This window comes from Lolium rigidum, chromosome 1 (genome assembly GCF_022539505.1).
Source record: "Lolium rigidum isolate FL_2022 chromosome 1, APGP_CSIRO_Lrig_0.1, whole genome shotgun sequence".
In the NCBI taxonomy this organism is placed as follows: Eukaryota; Viridiplantae; Streptophyta; class Magnoliopsida; order Poales; family Poaceae; genus Lolium; species Lolium rigidum.
In genome coordinates this window covers 201,923,867-201,944,474 of record NC_061508.1, presented here as the reverse complement: position 1 = coordinate 201,944,474, position 20,608 = coordinate 201,923,867, and the positions used below count along the sequence as shown (strand labels likewise).

General features: G+C 41.5%; 1 long non-coding RNA gene across 2 annotated transcripts; it reads left to right on the top strand.

Moving 5' to 3' along the window:
- Positions 1-1,801: 1,801 nt before the first annotated feature.
- LOC124682986 lies at positions 1,802-3,229 on the top strand. Of its 2 annotated transcripts, none has more exons than XR_006996519.1 (3): positions 1,802-2,057; positions 2,144-2,364; positions 3,171-3,229. It is a non-coding gene; the product is annotated as an uncharacterized LOC124682986 (long non-coding RNA). The 2 variants fall into 2 exon arrangements; XR_006996518.1 differs by having other exon boundaries at positions 2,144-2,382; positions 3,171-3,225.
- Positions 3,230-20,608: the final 17,379 nt, after the last annotated feature.

Below are 20,608 nucleotides of genomic sequence, written 5' to 3'. Positions count from 1 at the left end.
ATGTGGTCCTCTTCTTCGTAGAAGACCTCCTCTTCCTTGTAGTCTCTGGTACTAGCGTCTATAAACGAATACGAGGATACAATCACCAAACAATACTTAAGTAGACTAATTAACCCTAATGGTTCACACAAGATGATTTAGCATCATCATAATCATCACTCAACATAATACTAGGGTTTTCTTATTTAGGGTTAGGAAAATAATTTCCTCTCATTGAAAGTTTGACTAGTGTTTCCATTTATTTACTTTGAAGAATAATTTCCTTTCCTTGAACATTACTAAGATTTAATATCCTCAAAGAATAAGTAGGAGATCATGTTGACCTAGGTCACCACTTCATATTTACCATTTGGGAAAATGATTTAAATGAGATACTACATCTCATGCAATTTAAATACTATTATGGAAACAATTTAATATTACTAAGTAATAACACATGAGACTAAAGCCATTACCTTATATAGAATTACTTGGGACAATGATTTAAATGAGATGCTACATCTCATAGATTTCAAATACTATTTTTGAAATAATTTGAAAGAGATAGAAATGTCCACATAGCCACTATTTGAATCTAGCCCATGATCCTTTGAGACAACCATGCCATATTTTTGCATAAACAATTAGAGTATTTGAAATATGAATTATGAGAGGTGGAATCACATCAAATTGTTTAAAATTGGAAAAGGAACTGACTTGTTATTTTCATTGCAATTGTTCCAGTGTAGTTGGTTAGATAATTTCATAAGCTTTCCAACAATATAAAATTCACCAATTTTGGCTTAGTATATTTTGTTTTATTGAATTTTGGATTTGGCATCAGTATTCAAATTTGATTTAATCATTTAAACGAAATTCAAATCATTGGGCTCTGGCGGAAAAGGGAATTGGGCCAGGGAGAAAGCGAACGGGCCGGCCCAGTGGCGCTTTGCGCACACGCTGGCGGCCTGACAGTGGGCTGCACTCGTCAGTGTCAGATTCACACCGAAACGGTATGGACGAATGGGGGTCTGATAACCCACAAGTATAGGGGATCGCAACAGTCTTCGAGGGAAGTAAAACTCAAATTTATTGATTCGACGCAAGGGGAGGTAAAGAATACTTATAAGCATTAACAACTGAGTTGTCAATTCAGCTGCACCTGGAAAAGCACTAGTAACAGGGGTGATGTGAAAGCAGCAGTAATATGAGAGCAATAGTAACAGTAACACAGCAGCAGTAGCAATAACACAGAGGCGATGGCACCAGAAAATAGTTGATACTACTTCCAATGACATATAGAAACGAGTATATGATGATGAGAGATGGACCAGGGTTCCCAGCGATCTACTGTAACATCCTAAAAACTGTGCATTTTCAAATTCATGCATTGCATCATATCAGCATGTCAAATTTTCAGTTTTAGAAAATGTTTTACTTGCTTCTTGCATAAAAGTAATTTATATTGCTAGTTTTGCTCCTTGTTGATTAATCTATATGCATACTATATTTATCCTAGTGCTTTACTGGATTGGAGCTGTGCTCATTATGTCCAGATACTGTACTGGGAGTCTTTACAAATTTTCGTATTTTTATTTCCGTCAGATTTTGCAACCTACAGCTAATTCAGTAAATTCAGAAAAGAACAGAAAAGAGAAAGGAAAAAAAAAAGAAATAAACTGACCGGCCGGTCAGGCCAAACGGCCCAGCCAGGCACGCACATGCAAGCGAGCAGCAGCTCACGGGACGCACACGCCCCGTTTTTTTCCTTTTCTCCTCTCGTTTACTTTACTTTTCTTTTCCCTAACCGCTGGGACCCACAATCATCTTCTACCTTCGCCTGGAGTCTGTTTCGCGTACGAGTGGGTACCGGCCGCGAAATATCCCAATTTTCTCGCTCGATTCTGCTCGGATTTGCTTGCCCCCTTGCCACGAAAATCCCTCTATAAATACCTCATAATCTCCTCCGTTTTTCCTCTCCGAAATCCCCAATTTTTGCGCCGCCAGGCTGCGCAAATTTCTCGCCGGATTACGGCGAATTTCTCGCCGGAGTACGCCCGCCACCAAGTTCCAAGAAGGTTCCAGGAACCCTCGCCCTTCCCCTTCTCTGTCCAAGATTCATAGATCAATCTACCGCATCTTTTAACTTTTTCCCCACCAGCAGAACCACAAGAACACGCACACACGAGACCGTCGGAGCTTCGCCGGAGACGGAGGAATTCAGCCAGGAACCGCCGCTGTTCGGAACTAGCAGATCGCTGAAGAGTATGTGACCGAAATCATCCCGTGAAGCCGCACCTCACCGTCACCTGCAGAGTCGGAGGCAACAGCACCGCGTCCGTCTCCTTCGTCGCCCTCCACCACTCCCCAGCATAGTTCGTAGCAGTACGTAGCAGTGAGCCGGTACAGCCTATCATGCATTCATGCCTCACCACGTTTCTTTAATTTTTATTCCCTCCCGCATGAACTGATCACCGATCAGCTTGGTAGATGGCTAGCTCAATAACTGAACCGTACTGTCTCGTTTCCAAATCGATCGATCATGCAGATGGTGCTAGCTCTTTCACCCATAAAGACTTTGAAAATTCATAACAAATAATCTATAGCTCCGTTTTAGATAGTTCCTTTTGCATTAAGTTCGTAATTGAATTCTCTGTAACTTTCGTGTAGGAAGTTTCTCCATTCGAGAAACTTTTTCTGACAACTTTTCGGAGCAAATTATTAAACGACCGCGAAACGTTTAATCTTGGAAAAATCATAAACATATTTTCGTAACTCGGTTTTGAACAAATAATATATCTTTGGATTCAGAAAAATGAGAGGAACATTTTGGTACTGTTAGTTTGTTCTTTTACGAATCTTGCGATTTTTCCAATTTAAAATAGTGTATATAGTATTTTTTATATATTTTAAATTCTGTAAACTGCTTTAATATGAATCCAACGCCAAATTGCAGATACTCAAATTGCCTATCCACCAGTATGCCTGCAAGAGATATTAGAAACTATTTTATACAAATATATTTTGTTCAGGGTTAAATGGCTATTTGAAACCTTTATTGCATAAAGTAATTGTCTATAAAAATGTTTGATATCAAATTTCTTTCCAGAGCATGCATACATAAATTCATTATGTGTTATACTTGTTTGTGTTGTTTGGTGTTTGATTGTGAATTGTTTTGCTTGCGTTAGATTGCCCGGATTGCAACGAGTGTGATTGCGACGACTGTCTGAACACCGACCAAGGCAAGTGTCACAAACTCAATATCCTACTGTTTTCTTTGCATTGGTAGTTGTTTTATGTGCATAATGTTTTCAAATTGCTGGTCCTGGGATATTATCAAACTGGAGAGGTTGCGAGAGTTAAATGTTTTATTCTCTTAATGAAAACAACCATGTCAAATTAATACACCCCTGGGTGGTAAGAGGTAATGCTTGGTGTATGTTGAGTGGTTGCACCGGGGTCATTTCTATGGCAGCACCGTGTGCATCACACTTGAGGTTGGCCACCCAGGAACAAAGAGATTAGCCCGGTTTTCTTGTTTTAGTAGCTTCCAGTACAACCACGTGCTATATGGGCTCTGGCTAGATTGAGTAGGTTGCGAGAACTCGACCCAATGTACGAGAGGGTGGTAGATATTGGTAGGACGAAGCGCGTCCATTGTGGTTGAGGTATCGCTTCTGAAAGGTCTTGTCCTAGTCTACATCGTCCATTTGAGCAAAATGCGCATCATGGAAGAAGAACGAGACTAGGTCATGTGGGGAATGTGTACAGACCTCTCGAGAGTGTCAAAACTAAGTACTTAGCCGTGTCCCCGGTTACGGACATCTATGAGCAATTAGAGCTTGAAACTGTTGGATGATCTCGTCAGTCGAATTTCTGAAATTAATGCACCAGGTGGATTATGGGTAGTAATTAGTCTTATTGATATACTATGTTTTAAATAAATGTTTTGAGAGTAGGGAAAACAAAACTGGCTTTACGCAAATATGAACTCCACCTGCCAAATATAATGTAGTTATAGGCGCCAGAAAAGCCACCGTATGACATCTTTCCATTTCCATTCCAAGTGTAATGACCCTTCGGGGCTGCAACGTTTTTATGTTGCAGGTTATTTTGAAGACGAGTAAGAGATACCATAGGTTGCGAGCTTACACCCAACATGTTCGCCTGTGGCGTGATGGAGCTCTTCGATTATTTATTTGCTGCTTGAACTATGTTATTTTCAGCTAGCCTTGAGCTATGCGCTTTGTAATAATTATACCATGGATCATACGTTGTAATAATTGACGCATTTGCTATTCTGATTATTCATCGAACTGTGTGTGCTAGCGATTGATCCAAGGGACTAGCACAGAAAGCACAGAGATTCAATCTGTATTCAGGTTGTGTCGCTTCATCTACACTAGTGGTAACTGTCCAATAACAAGTGACAAGTGTTGGGTGAACAAATAACAGTTGGGCAATTGATAGGATTGAAAGCATTAAGACAGAACATCAAGATTATTAATCATGTAGGCATGTTTTCCATATATAGTCGTACGTGCTCGCAATGAGAAACTTGCACAACATCTTTTGTCCTACCAGCCGGTGGCAGCCGGGCCTCAAGGGAATCTACTGGCTATTAAGGTACTCCTTTTAATAGAGCACCGGAGCAAAGCATTAACACTTGGTGAAAACATGTGATCCTCATATCAAAGCCTTCCCCTCCGGTTGTCCCAATTTTTGTCACTTTGGGGCCTCGGGTTCCGGACAGCAATATGTGCAAACAACTTGTAGATACAATCTAAGCAATAATTATAGAGCTTAAATCTAAGATCATGCCACTCGGGCCGTAGTGACAAGCATTAAGCATAACAAGATTGCAGCAACAATAACTTCACAAACTTTATAGATAGACTAATCATAATGTATCATCCATCGGATCCCAACAAACACAACACCGATTACATCAGATGGATCTCAATCATGTAAGGCAGCTCATGAGATCATTGTATTGAAGTACATGGGAGAGAGAGTACAAACTAGCTATCGCTAGAACCCGTAGTCCATGGGGGAACTACTCACGGAGCATGATGGAGGCGGTGGCGTCGATGGAGATGGCTTCCGGGGGCACTTCCCCGTCCCGGCAGGGTGCCTGAACAGAGATTCTGTCCCCCGAATTGGAGTTTCGCGATGGCGGCGGCGCCCTTGGAGTCTTTCTGGAGTTTCGTCAATTGGTATCACGTTTTTAGGTCGAAAGGGCTTATATAGGCGAAGAGGCGGAGTCGGAAGGGCGCTAGGGCTCCCTCCCCATAGGCCGGCGCAGCCAGGGTGGAGCCCGCGCGGCCCTGTCGTGTGGGGCCCCCCTGGCCCATCTTCGTCTCCCCTCCGGTGTTCTGGAATCTTCCGGGAAAAATAAGATACTGGGTCTTTGTTTCGTCGAATTCCGAGAATATTGCCCGAACATCCTTTCTGGAACCAAAAACAGCAGAAAACGGGAACTGACACTTCGGCATCTTGTTAATAGGTTAGTTCCGGAAAACGCATAAAAACATTATAAAGTGTGAGCAAAACATGTAGGTATTGTCATAAAACAAGCATGGAACATCAGAAATTATAGATACGTTGGAGACGTATCAGCATCCCAAGCTTAGTTCCTACTCGTCCTCGAGTAGGTAAACGATAAAAAGAATAATTTCTGTAGTGACATGCTACGTACTTACATAACCTTGATCATACTATTGCAAAGCATATGAGATGAATGAAGTGACTCAAGGCAATGATCTATAGTTGCTAACAAATTGATAACATATAGCAAAACTTTTCATGAATAGTACTTTCAAGACAAGCATCAAAAGTCTTGCATAAGAGTTAACTCATAAAGCAATAAATTCAAAGTAAAGGCATCGAAACAACACAAAGGAAGATATAAGTTTCAGCAGTTGCTTTCAACTTTCAACATGCATATCTCATGGATAATTGTCAACGCAGAGTAATATGATGAATGCAAATAAGCAAGTATGTAAGAATCAATGCACAGTTGACACAAGTGTTTGCTTCTAAGTTGGAAGGAAGTAGGCAAACTGACTCAACATAAAGTAAAAGAAAGGCCCTTCGCAGAGGGAAGGAGGGATTAAATCATGTGCTAGAGCTTTTTAAGTTTTGAAATCATATAGAGACCATAAAAGTAAAGTTTTGAGAGGTGTTTGTTATTGTCAACGAATGGTAGTGGGCACTCTAACCCCCTTTCCAGACAGACCTTCAAAGAGCGGCTCCCATGATGTAGTTTATTTTTATTTTTGGGTGACACTCCTTCCAACCTTTGCTTTCACAAGCCATGGCTAACCGAATCCTCGGGTGCCTTCCAACAATCACATACCATGAAGGAGTGTCTATTTATTGTAGTTTTATTTAGATGACACTCCTCCCCACCTTTGCTTTCTCAAGCCATGGCTAACCGAATTCTCGGGTGCCTTCCAACATTTCACATACCATGGAGGAGTGTCTATTTGAGATTAATTGGGGCTGGGAACCCCATTGCCAGCTCTTTTTGCAAAATTATTGGATAAGCGGATGAAGCCACTAGTCCATTGGTGAAAGCTGCCCAACAAGATTGAAAGATAAACACCACATACTTCCTCATGAGCTATAAAACATCGACACAAATTGAGAAGCATTTTGAAGGTTTAAAGGTAGCACATGAAGTATTTACTTGGAATGGCAGGAAATACCACATAGTAGGTAGGTATGGTGGACACACATGGCATAGGTTTTGGCTCAAGGTTTTGGATGCACGAGAAGCATTCCCTCTCAGTACAAGGCTTTGGGCTAGCAAGGTTGTTTGAAGAAAACACAAGTATGAACCGGTACAGCAAAAATCACATAAGAACATATTGCAAGTATTATAAGACTCTACACTGTCTTCCTTGTTGCTCAAACACTTTTACCAGAAAATATCTAGATCTTAGAGAGACCAATCATGCATACCAATTTCAACAAGCTCTACGGTAGTCCTCCACTAATAGGTTTAAACTACATGATGCAAGAACTTAATCATGATCTACTTGAGAGCTCAAAACAATTGCCAAGTATCAAATTATTCAAGACAATATGAGGCATTTTCTGTTTCCAACCAAATAACCATAAGTGTTGTAGCTTCCAACTTTTACCATTGAACATTAGAAGTAAAACGAAGAACACAAGTGTTCATATGAAAAAGCGGAGCGTGTCTCTCTCCCAAACAAGGATTTCTAGGATCCATCTTTATTCAAACAAAAACAAAAATAAAAACACACAGACGCTCCAAGTAAAGCACATAAGATGTGACCGAATAAAAATATAGTTTCAGTAGAAGAAACCTGATAAATTATTGATGAAGAAGGGGATGCCTTGGGAATCCCCAAGCTTAGACGCTTGAGTCTTCTTGAAATATGCAGGGATGAAACACGGGGGCATCCCCAAGCTTAAACTTTTCACTCTTCTTGATCATATATCATCCTCCCCTCTTGACCGTTGAAAACTTCCTTCACACCAAACTTCTCATAAACTTCATTAGATGGGTTAGTACTCAAAAAACTCGAATTCACATTAGTCCTGTAGTGACACATTGCAAGAACTCAATAAAACATTAGCTACAGCTCTCCACGTCTAGAAAGCCTCACTTAAAGTCCACAAGAGACAATGCAAAAAGCAGAGACAGAATCTATCAAAACAGAACAGCCAGTAAAGATGAATTTTTAAGAGGTACTTCCGTTGCTCAAATCAGAAAACTCAAAACAAATTAAAGTTGCGTACATATCTGAGGAACACACACGTAAACTGGCAGATTTTTCTGAGTTACCTAAAGAGAACCCTACCCAAATTCGTGACAGATAGAAATCTGTTTCCTAGCAGAAATCCAAATCTAGTATCAACTTTCTATTAGAGACTTTACTTGGCACAACAATGCAATAAAATAAAGATAAGGAGAGGTTGCTACAGTAGTAACAACTTCCAAAACACAACAAAACAGTAGCAAAATAAATACATGAGTTATCTCCCAAGAAGTGCTTTCTTTATAGCCATTAAGATGGGCTCAGCAATTTTAATGATGCTCACATAAGGAATAAGAGTTGAAGCAAAAGAGAGCATCAAAAAGCAAGTTCAAAACACATTTAAGTCTAGCCCACTTCCTATGCATAGGAATCTTGTACACAAATAAATTCATGAAGAACAAAGTGACAAGCGTAGGAAGATAAAACAAGAGTAACTTCAAAAATTTCAACATATAGAGAGGTGTTTTAGTACCATGCAAATTTCTACAACCATATTTTCCTCTCTCATAATAATTTTCAGTAGCTTCATGAACAAACTCAACAATATAACTATCACATAAAGCATGTTTTTCATGATCCACAAACACATAATTTTTGTCAGGCTCAAAAAATAGTGGGATTAAAACTTCCAAACCCACTTTTATCAATAATATAACAAGATGATTGATCAATCTCAAGAGATATGGGACTCCTACATAAAGTCAAGAACTCTCCAATCCCATTTTCATTAGTAGTAAAATTAATATTATCAAGTGACATAGGACCATCATCTAGAGCTTTATCATAAACATTTGCCAAGCAAAATTCTTTAGTACCATGCATTTCGACATCAGGCATAAACAAAGTATTATCATAAGATTTATCAAAATAGCATGAATTATCATAAATAACAGTAGCATAATTATTCTCACAAGTTTTACTCATAGGGAATATTTCAAGAGAATCCACAGGAACATAACATTCATTCTTCTTTGGTAAGCATGGATGACAATCAAATAGTGTAAGAGATAAAGAGTTACTCTCATTAGAAGGTTGGCATGGGTAGCTAATCCATTCTTCCTCCTTTTGCTCATCACTCTCCTCTTCTTTTTCATCCAATGAGCTTTTAGGTTCATCAATTTCCTCCTCTTTTTCATCCAATGAGCTTTCAGGTTCATCAATTTCTTCTTCCACAGGTTACTGCAAATTGTGAGTGCATTCTTGTGCATTAATGAGTCTCTCTTTATTAAATATATAAGGATTATCGCTGTAACTTTTTATGCAAAAATTAAGGATATAAGAGACATAATCTTTAAGGTCCTTACAAACAGCACAAGTTTCATAATTTTTAGACATCAAGGATTCGATCTCAGAAGCTCCCATAAATAAGACAAATTGTTCTACCTCTTCGAACCCAAAATGAATATATCTATTCCAATTATAATTCTTAATTAAAGCTTCTTCACTAAAGCGACATTGGAATTTCAGATGTTTAGTATCCTGTTGAGAGCAACAGTTTATATCATGGCGTTTAAGCAAGACTTTAGCAATTGTATTCAATTTTTCTATCACAGCACTCATGACTTTACCCGTTCTTGATTCTCTATAATTATTATATAATTCTATGAGCTCCAAATAGGTTGCGGGTTCTCCCATAACAGCAGTTTTTAATTTTTAGGTTTTTCAAATTTTTATGGATTTTTGGGTGTATGAGAAAAATAAAACAAAACAAAAACAAACTAGACAAAAGTAAACTAAGCAAAATAATACTAGACAGAAATAAACTAAGCACAAATAAACTAGACAAAAGTAAACTAAGCAAAACAAAATAAAAACAGAGAGAGAGGTAGAGTGTACTCCCCAGGTGAACTTATGAGTAGAGCTATGCCTCCCCGGCAACGGCGCCAGAAAATAGTATTGATAACCCACAAGTATAGGGGATCGCAACACTCTTCGAGGGAAGTAAAACCCAAATTTATTGATTCGACACAAGGGGAGGTAAAGAATACTTATAAGCCTTAACAACTGAGTTGTCAATTCAGCTGCACCTGGAAAAGCACTAGTAACAGGGGTGATGTGAAAGCAGCAGTAATATGAGAGCAATAGTAACAGTAACACAACAGCAGTAGCAATAACACAGAGGCGATGGCACCAGAAAATAGTTGATACTACTTCCAATGACATATAGAAACGAGTATATGATGATGAGAGATGGACCAGGGTTCCCAGCGATCTACACTAGTGGTAACTCTCCAATAACAAGTGACAAGTGTTGGGTGAACAAATTACAGTTGGGCAATTGATAGATTGAAAGCATTAAGACAGAACATCAAGATTATTAATCATGTAGGCATGTTTTCCATATATAGTCGTACGTGCTCGCAATGAGAAACTTGCACAACATCTTTTGTCCTACCAGCCGGTGGCAGCCGGGCCTCAAGGGAATCTACTAGCTATTAAGGTACTCCTTTTAATAGAGCACCGGAGCAAAGCATTAACACTTGGTGAAAACATGTGATCCTCATATCACAACCTTCCCCTCCGGATGTCCCAATTTCTGTCACTTTTGGGCCACGGGTTCCGGACAGCAATATGTGCAAACAACTTGTAGATACAATCTAAGAAATAATTATAGAGCTTAAATCTAAGATCATGCCACACGGGCCCTAGTGACAAGCATTAAGCATAACAAGATTGCAACAAGAATAACTTCACAAACTTTATAGATAGACTAATCATAATGTATCATCCATCGGATCCCAACAAACACAACACCGATTACATCAGATGGATCTCAATCATGTAAGGCAGCTCATGAGATCATTGTATTGAAGTACATGGGAGTGAGCTAGTTACGCTAGAACGTAGTCATGGGGACTACGCATGAGAGATGGCGTGTCCGATGCGGGCACTTCCCCGTCCCGGCAGGGTGCCGGAACAGAGATTCTGTCCCCCAAATTGGAGTTTCGCGATGGCGGCGGAGCCCCTGGAATCTTTCTGGAGTTTCGTCAATTGGTATCGCGTTTTTAGGTCGAAAGGGCTTATATAGGCGAAGAGGCGGAGTCGGAAGGGAGCCAGGGCTCCCTCCCCATAGGCCGGTGCGGCCAGGGTGGAGCCCGCGCGGCCCTGTCGTGTGGGGCCCCCCTGGCCCATCTTCGTCTCCCCTCCGGTGTTCTGGAATCTTCCGGGAAAAATAAGATACTGGGTCTTTGTTTTGTCGAATTCCGAGAATATTGCCCGAACAGCCTTTCTGGAACCAAAAACAGCAGAAAAACAGGAACTGGCACTTCGGCATCTTGTTAATAGGTTAGTTCCGGAAAACGCATAAAAACATTATAAAGTGTGAGCAAAACATGTAGGTATTGTCATAAAACAAGCATGGAAAATCAGAAATTATAGATACGTTGGAGACGTATCAGGGTCGTTGGATTAAAACCAAGATCTACGGCGCACGTTCATCTCCATGCACGACATGAGGCGGCGAGAGGAAACCCTGCCTACGACGGCGGTAGGGGGTCGGAGGCTCACCTGGGCTCCGGCGAGGCGGGCGATCGACGTTGTCGACGACGGCGAGGCGGATGGTGGTCGCGGCAGCTCCTGAGGTGGTCGGGGTTGTCGCCTCCGTTATCTACTTCCGCGGAGGACTCCGGCCAAATTCCAGCGAGAGAGGGCTTAATTGGAGAGGGGAAGGAGTCGAGGAGAGGGGAAGTGGATGCTGTGCTTAGAGAGTGAAGGAAGAGCTCCATTTTATAGGGTCGCGAGGTGGCCGAGGGGGTGCGGGCAGGTCATTGATGTTGACATTGCTACGGTGAGCTAGCATCACGGGCGAGGAGCGTCGACTGTGCGGGAGGTCACGAGGAGCACCAGGGATGTTTCTTTGTAGAGAATGGGGCTCTCAATCAACGAGTGTCATGCGGTGTCCTTGCAGAATAGTGGCGGCGGTCGGTGATGATGACGATGGCTACCGAGCGCTCCAGGCCAAACGGCCATGTCCTGGAGGTTGCTGGTGCTGAGGTGAGGCTATTGGTAGAAGCTTAGGTCAGGGGGAGGTCTCAGTCGACGGGGATGGGCTGTGTACTGGCGCGTCCAGGGGTGCACACGTCGGCATCCTGGCACGCTCTGGGCGCCACGGGCACGTCGTGGACTGGGCGTGCAGAGCCTCTCTTGGCCCAGGGCGAGTACTGGTAGGTTGGTGGGAGTGTGGTCATCCTTTTTGACAAGGTGAGATCATCCAGGGGAGGGAGGAGAAGAGAGTTGCATGGTGGTGAGCATGATGGTTGACATGGCATGGCATTGGTCATGTGTGGCCTTTGAACAGTGAAGCAAGGACATGGTGAGGTAGAGGAGAGGTGCAGGGGTATTGTGGATGACAAGAGCATCCAATTGCATGCTAAAATCCACTAGGTTTTAGTGTGTGTCACATTTGCCAAATAGTGCACACAAAGTGTTTGATGAATGGCCGAATGGAATTTGAATCTGAATTTTGGAATTTTTTTGCATGGGTGATGTTCAAATAATGTTTGGCTCCTATTGGTGGTGTTGGTTTGAAAAATTGAGTGGTTTTGTGAAAATCCAAAATGTGTATGATCTAGAATCTGTTTCAATGTTGCAACTTTGCATGCTTAGATTAAGAAATTGAGAACGAGTTTGGAAGGTTGGTCTTCACCATTTGGTTCACCTTGATGAGTAGTTGGATGAGGTGCAAAGAGTTGAAAAATTTCAGTTTAGGATTTGCTTAATACAAGGGCTCAAAGTGGGTAAGATGTTAACATTGTCACATATGACCATTATCATATGTGACTTGATTTTGATTTTTCTTTTGATTTGTTTTGCATTTATTTGATTCAAATGCTATTCTTTTGAGTTTATTAATGTTTCTAAACCATCAACACAAGGTAAATTGGCCTAGGTTAAATATTTGCAAAAGTGTCCATAGGCTAATATGTGAATCCCATTTTTTATTCCCTTTTCTTTTTCTTTGACCCAAGGTCATTGTTTTGGGGATTCATTGAGTGATAGGTTAAGCTTAGTAATGGTTCACAACCATTTTGGTAAAGTAAAAATTGTATAGGTCAAGATTTGCAAAATAACTATTTGCTCTCATATGCTTTTTCTTTTCTTTTACTTTTCTTTTGCTTTATTTCTTTTTGACTCTAAAGAGCAAGGTTTAGGGTTCCTTTAGTGTTAGGTTGAGTTCAACCATGGTTCACAACCATTTTGGTAAAGTAAATAGGGCATAGACCTATATTTGCAAATATGGCTATATGCCCATATATGCTTCACCTTTTTATTTGTTTTTCCTTTTTCTTGGTTTTTCTTTGATTTCAAAAAGGGGTAGAGTTTTAGGGTTTAGATCATGTTCCACATTTCAAACAAACAATCATGGCAAGGATCACTACCTACATTCATGATACTATGCACCAAGATGGCGTACATACCCAATTGAATGGCTCCAAATCTATTATATATTAAAAGTACATTAAGGGCTAACCAGAAATTAGAGAATTAGCTAGAAAATCCCACAAAAATCAGAAACATCCGACCGTTAAATCTAATCGCTAATATATCTCAGCCGATAATTTTATTAATCAGTTCCCACCAAGATGGCGTACATACCCAATTGAATGGAGCGACACAAGAAAAAAAACATGAAAAAGACTCAGAAATTAAGAGCCAACCCTGATTTCTATGCGACACTACAGCCGCCATGGCCCATGTCCTTGCATCGATCGAGGGAGGCGATGGAAGGAAAAGAGATCGTGCCGGCCAGAGGAAAAATCCTACCGCTGCTCCCAGGCAGCAGCTAGCGGCAACTACGCAGCGTCAGCCAGCGATCCAAGATTTGAGGTTTCCTCAGTCACGTTCTTCACGTAGATAAAGCTTTGCATGCAATTGATTTTTTTATTCTGTCAAATCACATCGGACACCACACGTTGACAAATAATTTGTATAGATTGTGACATACGAGCAATTCCCTTGGAACATGCGTGAATTTTGATCGGCTGATTTGCAGCTTTCACCGGCAGGGTTAGTCCATGACATGGTTACAGATTCAGCTACAGGTGCTCAAGCATAAAATATGACCTCGCTTACAATCTTCTATTAACCCCGATCACATGCTAATTTATTTTTTGCAGGTGTACATCTGTTTACGTCTGCAGGATACGCGCCCTAAATTTAACAACGGCAAGCTGTTGTGTTTGAAGTGCAAGCCACATGAAGGAGCCGCCTAATTTCTTCCCGCCATCTCACCCTAGCGTCTTCCTTTCGATGGGGCTGCCGGCGGCGACCTTAAGGTCTTCTTCACGTGAGTTATTCCTATTCTCCATAGAAAATTTAATTTATAAGACGAAGTTTGTTCGCTAAAATATTCCTAACAATTGTAATTTCTCTCATCAGAATTGTGAAGTTATTGCACTCTTTTTTTGTCCTTAGATTTATCCTCAGCCATTTTGCTGGCCTAATAAGAATCGTTTCGGTTGGATAAGATTTATATATACATTTAACAAAAGTTATGATCACCATAGATAATTTTCACATTGCCGGTTCATAAATTTTCTTTATTTTTTTAAAAATCTATTATTATTATTATATACTAACAACAAAATGAGGGTGTTTTTCGAGGCACCATGTTAATCCACATATGCTAAATAATTATAAACCGATGATTTTAATCTTGCGTTACGTACAATAGTTTACATGTACAAAAGTAACTTAATGACACGCTAAGAGCACCAGCCTAATCAGCAATTATGTCCATAAAAAAAAGATAAACCTAAAATAGAGATGCAACTATTCCCGGATCTAGCCTATGTGTAGCCGCCAAACCAGAAGACTAGATCAATCGATTTCATCGGCAACAACACGAGGCGGTATCATGACTATTCGGCTCGCCGTGCTTCCTTCCGACCTGCCCGCCAGATTCGCGCAGAGAGATGCTCTCGTGTTGTGAAGAAGTTGAAGAGACTGGTTTTTTAGCGCAGGTGCGCAGTGCGCACGCTAGCTACAGTGTTGTGCATGATTGCAGATTTCTTTGCACGGTAGGCTACTGTACACACATAGATATAAAGAAGTAAAGATAAAAAGGAGGGAAGAAAAGGTGAGTGGAGACATTGCATGCGGGGCTCACATGTAGTAGTACTTTTCTTTGCTATAATCCCTTTGCAGCGCCTCTCTCTTCTCTCTCTGTAAACTTCTTATTTTTTCTCTGTAGACTTATTATTTAGTTCTTTTATTTATTTTGTCCACTAAAGAACATTTGTGGCAGCCCAGTGTGCAAGATAAATCAAATCAGTTTGCATAAAGCCACTATGTAAACTTCTTATTTTTTCTCCGTAAACTTTTTATTTAGTACTACTTTTATTTGTTTTGTTGACTAAGGAACATTTGTGGCAGCCCAGATAGTAAATCAAATAAGTCTGCATAAAGACACTATGTAATGTCAAAGAGAGCCCTAGACCCAAGAGAAGATTAGTTAACAAACATACCAATAATAAGGACAAGGGACCACTACACTCAACAGAGGAGAATAAATCGAATAACCAAAACATGTGAGAGAGGCGCTACTAAGACAATTCCAAAACGAGTCAACCCATATGCTATAGTACCTATGCCTACTAGGTAGTCAACAGTAGGCGTGGTACCAAAGCGGCAGGAATTCTCTAATCTTGATGTCGCATGGACGGCAGCGATACCCGTGCGCAGAGCGCAGGTGCGCTACTCCACTTTTTTCGAAGTTGAATCGTTCCCTTACGCAGATCAACCATGGATCGGATCGAGAACACCGGCCTGTTCCTGCACAGTATTGCTCCCGTTGCCATGAATCCATGATAGTAACAGATGAGACAGACAGATGGATCTGTCACAGCGGCCTAAGGCGCGCTATGACTCCACAGTCCACACAGAAGTTTATAGACCATATTGCTAATCATCGGGATTTGTCATGCTATCATATGGCTCTCATGCAAGCAGGTAAGCAGATTGACGTGTATAAGGTAGGAACGACTCTCTTTGTCCCACACAGGTCACGACGACCCTGACTGCTCCAGGTAAACACTTATTCATTTCGCAAGTCACCCTCAATTTTGCAGCAAGCTGAGTAAGTGGATTGCCTGTTTTCGGACGATGACATGATCTAAATAGAGAGGAATGTCTAAAGAGTATGGAGAAATTTCCTTCATGTCGATGAGCTGACTGATATATACAGCTGGTGTTCATGATAGAGACAACATTCATGTAGATCAGTAGATGTTCGAGTTGGTGGCATTTTTCCCTTTCTTGATCGGTATTCCTGGCGTTCATGGAGGCTATCATATAGAGGCTTCAGAGTGCAGAATATGGACCTGCTCGCCCAGGCCACATCGCAGCATATACTCATATACACCATATGTTCTGACCGGTACGTGTGCATTCATCGTCTAATATGTTGAATTGAATAGTGGAAATCACTCACCTGTGGTCTCATGCAAGAGAAAAGAAAGTAAACTCAATTTAGGACTATATGAATTTACTTAATGTTTATGATGGTCTTAACAAACATGGTGATTAGTAGGTGAGCTGAGTTAGAATTCTTCTAAACAAAATCCTCTTGACCAAGATAAGGAATAGAAAGGTTTTAGCTTCTTGGAACAGCAGACTGACTGGTGCGAGATCAATTGGTACTCTTCAGGATTTAAATCAAACGAGGTGTGTAGTCACGGACATGGAGTCACCGTGTTACTCATGGAGTCTGTCCAGGTCCGTATCATCAAAACTATGAAAATAAAAGACCGACAATGGAAAAGACGGAGATTGCTACCACCTAACATGTACGTAGATCTATTCCATCACGTTGCCAGATTTTGTACAGAGTTGTACCAGCTAGATCAATCATCCCATAATATCAGCTAGCTTGGTACGTGTGTTTAGGGTAAGTTCTCGCAGTTTATCTCGGCGACATATATCTCAACAAAAGTAAAGCCGAGCCATGACCAGCCTGTGTCCAATACAGACGCATATATTATGTCCCTGTGAAGGTATAGATCCAAACACAGCAGCCATTATTGCACGTCGGAGGTAAAATCCGTACTGCACAATAAATGTTTTGAATTTAGTACCGCAATAAGCATAATACATATAGATGCAGTCAGCTATTTAGTGTAACATTATTTTTTTGTACATCATCAATGAGGAGAGTAATAGAGTATAGAAGAATACCCATACACTATATTATTGATTGATTAGACACCATTTAAATTATTTTTTTGTACATCCTATTAAGTACAAATACTTATAATAAATTTTAAAATTATCATCCCTTTATGAAGCACTAGTAGAAAATCTCTCATCAGTACCGGTTCCAGAGGGGCATTAGTACCGGTTGAGCAACCGGTATTAATTATCCGGCACTAAAGGCCCCCCCTTTCGTACCGGTTGCTTACGAACCGGTATAAAAGGCCCTCCACGTGGGCCACCTGGAGAGCTCAGGGCCAAGGAGCTTTGGTACCGGTTGGTAATACGAACCGGTACCAAAGGTTCCCACCCGCGGCAGGGAATTTGCCCAAATCTCTGCCGCGGCAGAGAATTGGTTTTTTAGGGTTTTTGGAGGGGTTTAGGGATATCGGTTTGTTTCATATCGCGTCGATGCACCAGAAACACGTTTGGGTTTAGGTAGTACATGAAGATCAAGATGATGCATAGCAAGTTGGTGCATATAATATAACACACATGTTATTGCATAAGATCGCAAATTAAGTAGCACTATGCATGAAGATCGATCTTCATGCATAGTGGTACTCTCCGAGGCGTACTCTATATATGTCTATTACATGTAGCATAGTGGTACTCTTCGAGTCAACTATATATGTAACATGTACATCTTCATTCATAGTGGTACTCTGCGAGTGGTGGTATGACGTCCCGAAGGAAAAATCCCGCCAATTCCTCGCCTATTGCTATGAAGCGGTCATCGATTGAGAGCTTGTTCCGCTTTCTTGCCAACTATAAAAGAATAAGATACAAATGAATACATGAAACAACTATTACTGAAACTCAACACAACTTATGATAACAAAACAAATTTGTGAAGATTGTTTTTGTACCTCTTTATTTCTTTCATTATTCGTTCTCTCGTCGACAATTCTGTGGATGTACTCGCAAACGAAGAATCCACAGAGATCGGTCCCCGGAGGTTGTTGCGGGCATTTCTTTACAAGAATATAATTCAATCAAACAATAGTCAAGTATGATAATTAAAAGGTGTGTGGACCTAGGTAGTACTACTTACTTTCGCACGCCATCGCAGCTTCGGTGTCCATTCACGGGACGTATCTTCCTTGATGAAAGTTTGCCATACGCTGCTCGACAAAAGAAAATGCATAAAAGAGTCATCAATTAGTTCAAAGCAGGAAATTAACGAAACAAACCGATAAGAATTAAAATTACCTTCTGAGCATTAAAAACAAGACACGTATAGTTCCGATTTTTTGCTTAGTGAGTCAAAGACTTCAACTTCTCCAATTTCCAAATTGATGACGAGAAGAATAAAGTGAAACCTACGCACCTTTCAATATGTAGTGTCATATATATAAGTCATTAGTTAAAATTTTGACATACGGTGAGCAAAATATAATGTGTTATAAGACAGTAAGACTCACTCGAAGTTGTAAGGCCAAATTATTAGTTTTTTGTCACGTTGTCGCTTCAAAAACCTTAGCAAAGTCTGCGGTGTATCCTTGTTATAGAGGGGATTCTCTATGGTTTTAACATGCATTGTGTGCGGCTCAATGAGCCCAATGTCCGTGATATCGTCCCTTTTGCATTCGAGCATCTTCGATCTGCATAATATAGCGCACAAAAGATTATAATCTGCAGACAATGAACGACTTGTCAAATTAAATAAATAAATCACTTACAGACAATAGCAACTGATGATTGATTTGTCGAGGGCCCGGAGATTGTATAACTGAAAGAGTTCGGCGAAGTCAACGTTCACACAGTACTCCCGGAAGTAGTGATCTTCCCTAACTCGCACCATGATAGTCTCGATCCCTTCCTTTGAGGCCTTAAGGTACCACGAATGCAAGTTACGCATACATGTTGGTACCTTCCCGAGATTCTCGACCAAATCTTTCCCTTGAACAAACCGATATGCTCGTTCAGCGAAGGCGTAATCGGTTGCGTCTTGTCGAGAACTTTGAACGGTCTTCCCATCAAACACCTTGAGAGGGGCGACCGATTGAACGGGTTGTTGTCCGAGCTGGTAGACACCGTGTATCCCTTTTATCTCCCCGATACCCGATTGAACGGGTTTTGTCGCCTCGATCATCTTGTCATACGACCTTTCAATAGAACGCGCATAGTCGGATGGCGGCGATGGTACAGGGTCATATAGATTGTCAACGGTACGCACAACTTTCACCGGATCTAGTGTCTTCTCGAAAGGTATCTCTGGCACTTTCGGTGCAAACCATTTCTTCAACTCGGCCTGAACGGCCTCCGCGTTTTCCTCTGGAGTTTTTTCCCAAGGTAACTTCTCAGTAGGCGGCATTTGTTTCTCCTTTCTAACTTTCTTCCTAGGCGGCGTACCGTTCCGCTTAACGGACGCTGTCTTACGTCGCGGAGGATCTCGAGATGGTAGACTCACGCTGGGGTCCCTCTCAGGTAGGTGTGGACTTGGCTGCTCACCAGGACTGCCACCAGCAGGAGTCGATGGCATTTGCTGCTCATGTGTAGGAGTCGGTGGCCTTTGCAAAAGGACGACGTACTTCTTCGGCCATAGGGCGAAACCGTGCTTGACATCGGCCAGTGTCCTCTCATCTTCACCTCTAGAAATATCAAGCTCCACTATTTCAAAACCCGGAACAACTTCATCCACCCCGACACGAACACAGCCAGGTGGAATGGGCATATGATGGTGCATTGCTCCATCTTCACTTGGGTACACATAGCCGACCGCCACCTTAACAGACGCGGTCCTGAATAACATATGTAGCTCGCAATCTGTCTTCTCCGTGACATAATCCACGGGGTAGCTTCCTCCACATCCGTCAAGATGCGAGGAACCGACACTCGCTTCTTCGCTGAGATGGGGCAGCATCGGCTTGTGGATCCTGTAGAAACAGCGGCTGATCAGGTGCCCTTTGATTTCTCTCAAGAGCCTCCACCCTAGTTAACAATTCCGTTACAATGTCGGCGTCCTTCTTCTTCTTTCACGAACGGCTTCTATAAGTGTCAGCGCTGTCCGGCCACGCTTCCTTCATGGTGAGACCTGGGCGAGCTCGTACCCGTCCAACATGTTCAGGGTTCCCCAGAGCGAGTGTCAGCTCGTCATTCTCTCGATCGGGAATGTACTCTCCCTTTCGACCTTTTCAATTGCATCTACAAGCTTCGGTACAATTGCCTCATTTTTTTCCTTCCATTTTCCCTTCGCAACGATCAGCCCTGTCTTTGGATCCAACCCTGCCCCATGAGCGAACAACCAGAACTTGGACCGTTCGGGCCAGTCCCATGTCTGTGGAGTGATTCCATGATCAATCAGTTTATTCTCAAATGCTGTCCACTTCGGAATGGCACTCTTGTAGCCACCTGACCCCAAATGATGCGGAAGTTTCTTCTTTGCAGCATTTTCGGTATTTTTTCGATCGGGACACAAAAGTAGACGATTTCTTATACTCCTTAAATGCGGCTTAGTGATCTTTTATCTTCACTAGATTATCATCGAATACTGGATCTTCATTCTTATATTTGTCCCATAAATTTTTCTTGAAGATCTGGAATTGTATGGCCATCTTCTTCAATGTCCATTCCTTGACTTTATTCTTCTGGCCTTCCGTCATGTCTTCCGGTAGGCTGAAATTTGTCAGTAGCGTGTCCCA